A 7,828-nucleotide genomic window follows, 5' to 3' on the forward strand; every position below is an offset into this window, starting at 1 on the left:
ATCTGTGACTCAGACACATGGCTTAGTGGCTCATGTCAGAAAAAGGATGTGACAATATCTTTGCTCCTGGGGAACCGAGCACAGCACTGGTGTGGCTTTAACAGAACAGAAATGCTCTAGAGACTCACACTAGAACAAGGCTGTTATAATAAGGCAGGAGGGGTACCTTGGTGGGTAGGCCCAAAGCAAGGTAGGTGAGGGGCAAAGGGCATGCAGACAGAACTAACATGGGAAGTTTTTATTGGAGGAAGGTGATGGGAGATGCCATTATGTATATATGTTTCTCATACTGGTTAATAATAAAGCACTGTTGGCCAATAGGAAAGGAAGATAGTAGGGACTAGGAGACAAGGAGGAAATAGGAAGTAGGAAGGAGGAGTCCAGATGGAGAGTCTGAAGAAAGCAGTATGCCGCCGGCTCCCCGGTAAGAGAAATACATAGATCAGCAGAAATGGGTTAATAATTAAGGCAGAGCTAGCCGATAAGAAACAAGTAACCGGGCCAACAGCATTGTATCAAATACAGAGTCTCTGTGTATTATTTGGGGCTGGCGCGGTGGCAGGACAATACCAGGCGGCGGGCAAAAAAACCATACTCGTTACAGGAAGGGAAGAGAGTGAGGGAAGGGAAGGGTAAGTGGGGAAAGCAGAAGGGGATGGGAAGAGAGAGGCCAAGACCTGCTTGCCTCTTCAGAGGAACAGTGAGAAAACCAGAACAGTAATGAGCAGAGCTTGTTTCTTAAAGGGACCTTCTGGACCTGTGTACAGATCAGGGGTACTGCTTGCCATGTACACAGGGGTGATTCACTGTGCCAAGTCTCAAAGTGGTGAAGCCAAATGTACCTGGATGCTAACAATCCTCCCTTCTTTATTTATTTAAAAAGGTGAGGAGTTAGGCATGGCGGGTTAAGGAAATAAAGGTGTCAAATACCCAAGAATGCTTCCTGCTGACCTGGGGAGCATTGACCATCTTTGGGGGGACCTGAGGAAGCAGGGATTCTAGCCATGTCCTGGGGTAGCTGGGTGTTTCACTGCTGTCCAGGCTATGTGGAACTGGCTGGCGTCTCTTGGACCTGGCAAGATGCTATCAGAGCAGAGGACAAAGTGAAGTTTAGGGGGAAAAAATTTCATGGTTTCTGGTTATTGAGGAAGGTGAGTGCCAAGACATGGTAAAGGCAGGGAGGTTGGGCTGTTTAGGTCCTGGTAATTAATTGGGGGTGTACCTGATCTTTTGAAGGTTAATCCAAGTTGACTTCCTAGGACCTACAAGAATTCTTTGAGTTTATGAAAAGATAACTTTTAGACAATCATTATTCCCCTTGTTTATAATCTGAACTGAAATTTACATTGTAGAAACGGCAACACACTCATGCCAGAAATTATTTCAGCTGAATCATTAACCTTCTTTCTTCTATCAAAAAGAAAAAAGAAAAACTGTAACAGATCTTTTTTTAGCACAATGAAAAGCACCTTTGAAGTCTAGAGTTAGAAAACAACCAAAGGGAATTTGAAATCTTGAACCTGCTGTTGTGGCCATATAGTGATATAGTATGGTATTTAGTACTCTGTCATAGTTGGATTAATCACTTATCAGAACTCCACCAGTTACTGTTAAGACTATGAACTTTTGGAGTCTTAATATAACAGCATAATGAGTTAAAGAAATTTGGAACATACTTCATTTTTTTAAACGTCTCAAATCACTTTTTCTTTATCTGCCTTTTATCCTCAGACCTTCATAACTTCTATTTACACACCTAAGTTATTCTCCTAGACCCGAAAAATTCGTAGATCCTCACATCTTAAGCTTTGCATCTTAAAACACATATTTTTATAAAGTAAGTTTCTTTAAACAAAGGAATGATAAGGAGTTATACTGAAATGTCATTTGTGTGTTCTTCTTTTATTGAGTCTGGTACCAAGGTGAACTACATCTAGCTTAGTATTGGCTCTAAGAGAGTGAAGCCTGTGACCTGAATTTTACAGAGAACTGGTAAGACAGCCAAAGCCTTGTTACTGCTATTAAGCTGGCAAAGCTATACTAGTCATCAAACAGCATCAGATTCTGGAGAGAGGTAAAATTTTACATGACTTATCAATTGAAAATGACAGAGATTTACTTGCTTGGTTACATAGCCACCCCAGGGTCCTCCATAGTCTTTGAGGGCAGAGGTTCAGGGAAACATCTGTTTTCTGGCTGATAGAGGTAGGCCTGCAAGGCCTCAGAAGGTCCCACAGGCTTCTGTAGAGTAAGGACTCATGGGAGGACCAGCCTATCTTCATCTTAGGCAACTTGGGGCAGTGGAATCCCCAGTGTTCTAAGGTCTGAAGAAGGTCTTTGTAACAGTTGAGGTGAAAGGCAGTTTTGTTCAGTGGATAACACTGCTACTTTTGAAGCAAGTTGCGGGTGCAGGTTCTTCTTTGTTCATCCATTTTCTTTGGAGGAAATAGGGATGCTGCCAGGAGCTGACATGTCTCTCTATTAGGAAAAGTCTTTTTTTTTATGCATATAGAGTATTTTTTATTTAATTTTATATAACAAAGTCCAATTAAATGAAAACAAACATTTATACACAATATTTGGGAATTTGGGCGTCGTTCTTTGCAAACTACTTCCTGCTGGTAAGGGGGCTGTCTTGGGGGATTCGAAGAAGATTCAGATATCCTAGCTGTAGTCTGTAGGGCTGTTTTGTCCAGCTGTTTGGAATGTAGGATCAGCTTGTACTCTGTTTCAGGCGGTCTGGTGTGATCAAACCACATTAGTCTGGAAGGAATCCACATCTTTTCATTTTCTGTGGAAACAAAAATAGAAATACTTTTCCCCAGTAACTTGTTCTTCAACTTAAATTTTGGAGTCAAAGCGTTTTTTTTTTTTTTTTTTTTTTTTTTACATGTCGATCCCAGTTCCCTCTCCCTCCCTCCCTCCCTCCCCCCAAGCCCTCCCTCCCTCCTTCCCTCCCTTTTGCCCTCTCTACCCTCTCCCATGCACTCTAAACACCCTCCCCTCCCAACCCCCCACCACAATACAATATGTAGGGGAATGCCATCCAGTTGGGGTCATGTAGATCTGACAGGTCCTGTGAAGTAGGGACTAGGGCTTCTCTCCTATCTCTAGAATAAGGCAGTTATCCCTCCATGGGGGATATGTTTGCAAAGTCCTTTTGTGCACCAGGGATACATCCTGGCTCCACTGTCTAAGGTCTCTTAGACTGCTCAGACCTTCTGGCTGAGACCCATATTCAGGGGGGTCCGAGTCAGACCCCTGTTGGCTTCCCAGCTATCAGTCTAGTGGCCCTTAGCTCCTCCTTGTTCAGGTAAGCTGTCTCTATGTACTTCTACCGCATGGTCTTGTCCTCTCCATCTGCTTCTGGGTTCTAGTTTGACTCAGTGTTTATGTATGGGTGTTTGCTCCTGTTTTCAACAGGCATTAGTTGAGGACTCCATGGAGAAGTTAGTTGTTGATCTCACTCTCCGGGAAGGGCATTTATGATAGCCTTTCCACGGAAGCTGAGATTGTTAGTTGGGAGCAGTCTTGTAGTTCCTCGACCTTTCTTTGTGTTCAACTTTATCTTCAAACCAATATTGGCTCCCTCTTTTATGTTCTCTCTCTCTGTCTCTGTCTCTCTCTCTCTTTCCTATTTTCCATTCCTAACCAGGCTCAATCCTCCTGGTCGCACATGCCTTCCCTCTCCCTCCCTCTCATTTTCTCCTACTTCTCTCTCCATTAGCTGTCCTCCCCCACTATACCTGAGGTCTGGGGGACTTGTCCCTTCCTAGTTCTGTGAGGGACTTTATATGAATCTCTTAGAATACAACTTGTATCCTAGTTCCTCTGGTGATGTGAATTATAGGCTGGTGATCATTTGATCTAGGTCTAAAATCCATATATGAGTGAGTACATACTGTGTTCCTCTTTTTGTGACTGGGTTACCTCATTCAGGATGGTTTCTTCAAGTGCCATCCACTTGCCTGCGAATTTCAAGATACCATTATTTTTTTCTGCAGAGTAGTATTCCATTGTGTAGATGTGCCACATCTTCATTAACCATTCTTCAATTGAAGGGCATCTAGGTTGCTTCCAGGTTCTTGCTATTACAAATAGTGCTGCTATGAACATAGTTGAACAGATGTCTTTGTTGCATTGATGTGAATCCTTTGGGTATATGCCTAAGAGGGGGATTGCCGGGTCCTGTGGTAAACTAATTCCCATTTTCCTGAGGAACCGCCATACTGATCTCCAAAGTGGCTGTATGAGTTTGCACTCCCACCAGCAGTGGAGGAGTGAGGAAAAGTCTTTTTAATTAAGCATTTTAAATGCCACATTCTGCATATCTCTGAGTATTTAAGGACCGTATGTCCATTAGGTAGATCTTGCCTCTAGTGACTTACCCTAAGCACACAAGGGGCTAGGTAAGGCTTATAGCTGCAATTATCCACATCAGTACTTAGCATGACTATATTTAAAGAACTTGATCATTTACTCCTTAACAGTCTAAATACATCTTTATAACCTAAATTTTTATCACCATATAAAAGTACATATCAGTTTAAAATATCTGAGATTTATTGCTTCCTTAGTCTAGAAGGCGATACAATGAAGAGAACTCTGTTAGGACTATTTAAAAGAGCTCACTCTGGCTGTGTAAAACACTTTTTTCCTAAACTATAGCTTTGAGTACACTTACGTGCACTAGAATTTAAGACTCTCACACACACACATACACAGAGAGTTAAAGATAGCTTACATTCACACATATAGAATTAAATCCAAACCTCAGAGAGAGACAGAGAGAGAGAGGGAGAGAGAGGGAGAGAGAGAGAGAGAGAGAGAGAGAGGATGGAGGATGAATTGAGTGAAGTAAGAAGAGAGGGTGAACCAGTGTGTGTTGAGCGAGATGAAGCTGGCTTCTCCATCTCTGACTCACACATTGTAGCAGACAGATAGGGCGTTTAAAGAAGGGGTAGACAGACATAAGAAGATCTTTGGAGCCAAGAAAAAAAAATAGAAAATCAAAGTCACCAGTGAACAAGAACACAGATTTGTTGCAGGTGGAAAAGAGCAAGTCCAGAGCAGATGGAAAGGGTAGGGAGGGTCCCTGTGTGATGTGGACACTCTGGCAGACCCTGCCAAAGCACACCACTATGCAAACCTGCCATATGCAATGGAGTCAGTGTGAGAGGCAATGAGAGGCAAAGACATAAGTAAAGGCCAGAGACTGAACTCTGCCTGTCGGGCAATTTTAAAGACAGAGGCTGGGCTCATTAAAACTAAGAAATGTAGTCTTTAACCTTAGTAAAGCATGTTTTTCTAAATAGTAATCTGCATACATTCAGACACTGACATTAAGAATCACACCAGCGTAGCCATACCTTTCACACACATATTTTCCCACAAATGAAACAGACACTTGGGAAGTGTTTGTTGAGTTTGTTTGTTTGCTTGCTTGCTTGCTTGTTGTTTGTTGGGAAAACCTCCTGCAATGATTTCCATAATGGCTGGACCAGTTTGCACCCCTACCAAAGAAACAAAAAAATTCTCAACGTGGAAGCTGTAGTATGGCCCAGTGAGCCACACACTATACCTTTAGTCCACACATCTTTGCGTGCTTATTGCTGAATCATTTGTCTGGCTGATCCTCTAGCTTCTGCTGTATTCTTGATAGTGGGCCCTCACTAGGACTCCTCTTGGATAGCCTGTTGCTATCCTTTGGATTGTAGGTCCGGCCACTCCCCTTGCTCCAGCAGTCCATAGATGAGGTGGATGTTGAAGTGAGTGAGCTAACTCATAGCCCTGGTTCTGGGCCTGGTTCTGGGCCTGGTTCTGGGCAGGTCAGGCTGCCAGCATCCCTTATTGTCACCACTGGGGGGAGTTCTCTCTCTAAATCTCTTCAGTATTGTATTTGAAGTTCTAGCTATGGCAATAAGACAACAAAAGGAGATCAAGGGGATACAAATTGGAAAGGAAGAAGTCAAACTTTCACTATTTGCAGATGATATGGTAGTTTACATAAATGACCTGAAAAACTCCAATAGGGAACTCCTACAGCTGATAAACACCTTCAGCATAGTGGCAGGATACAAAAATCAGTAGCCCTACTATATACAGAATAAATGGGCTCAGAAAGAAATCAGAGAAACATCACCTTTTACAATAACAACAAACAACATAAAATATCTTGGGGTAATGCTAACCAAACAAGTGAAAGACCTGTATAGCAAGAACTTTAAGTCTTTCAAGAAAGAAATTAAAGGAGATACCCGAAAATGGAAAGATCTCCCATGCTCTTGGATAGGTAGGATCAACATAGTAAAAATGGCAATCTTGCCAAAAGCAATCTACAGATTCAATGCAATCCCCATCAAAACCCCAGCACAATTCTTCACTGACCTTGAAAGGACAATAATCAACTTTATATGAAAAAAAACAAAAGACCCAGGATAGCCAAAACAACCCTGTACAATAAAGGAACTTCAGGAGGCATCACCATCCATGACTTCAAGCTCTACTATAGAGTTATAGTCCTGAAAACAGCTTGGTATTGGCACAAAATTGTGGCAAAAAATGTCATTGCTGCCTGATTAGATTTAACAGCTTCTACACAAAATAAAACCCATACCAGGGCAAGAATTTAAGGCTAGACAGCTCATAGACCCTAAGTGTAAATTATTATTGTTACCTGTTAAATGGACATAATATTAAGCCAGCCCCTAATGATTTATCACTATGCCCATAGATTAAGACATCTTCCAACCTTTATTGTGAATGTTCGTATTGGCAGTATACAGAGACCCACAACTGGCCAAAATGCAGAGACTTAGACACTGAAGAATATTTAGCCCTAATTGGAAGATACATAATTCTACTTCCAAGGGCACAGGAAGGGTTGTGGAGGAGAAGATGAAAAGACTGTAAGAGCCAGAGTTGGTGGATGACCACAAAGAAACAGTGTATTCTGGACATAGCAAGACAGCTGAATGTATAAACTCACAATGGTTGTGACAACATGTGTAAGACCTGTCAAGCATAAGCCAGACCAAATCTATGCATTGACAGAGGAGTTGAGAGTGACAAGAATTAAGGAACATGAATCTACAATTGTGGAAGTAGGTTATATCTTGGGTGATACTAAACTTGGCATCTACATAGAACACCAGCCAATGTGTGGTGTGACTTCAGTTCAGGCTGCATTTGTGGAATCAGGGATCACAAAAATTCTCTTTCAAGGGTTGTGTTCCAGCCTAGTTAAAAAGCTGCCTCTGCATGATCTCTCTCAATTTCCAAGTCCCACATTCCACACCTTTTTGTTTTAGGACTGTCCAGATTTTTCTGCCAAGAAACAAAGTGTCAATAAAATGAAAAACGGCAGTTTGTTTTATTTCACTTTCCTTTTCTTGGAAATGCAGGAGTTCCGAAAGCAATTCAATCCATGCTCCTCCATGACTGGCCAGTACACATTGAGCAGGGCAGGACAGAACCTGGAAGAGTGAGGATTCCTGCCAAACTGACATGAATCTGTTGCTTTCCACAGAGGAGGCAGGGGTGGATTCACGTGAAGAGAATGGAGCACAGTGGACAGTGTTCCTGCAGCTGAACTAGAGTGAGCGCATACACTGGACTCAGGGTTTTCTGGAAAGAGGCAGGAGTGTTCAGATCTAACTTCTAACACTCACCATCTCTTCTCTTTAGGAACATGCCTGAGAGTGGGGATCCTCAGCTTGGAAACTGGAGTGCTTAGGTGGGAGGTGGACAGGACTGCCTCATGAGATCATGGATGATCTCAGCCAATCCTTCAAGTTGAGGACCTTAACATAAACATATCCAATTGTTT

Source organism: Phodopus roborovskii, unplaced genomic scaffold (assembly GCF_943737965.1).
Source record: "Phodopus roborovskii unplaced genomic scaffold, PHOROB, whole genome shotgun sequence".
In the NCBI taxonomy this organism is placed as follows: Eukaryota; Metazoa; Chordata; class Mammalia; order Rodentia; family Cricetidae; genus Phodopus; species Phodopus roborovskii.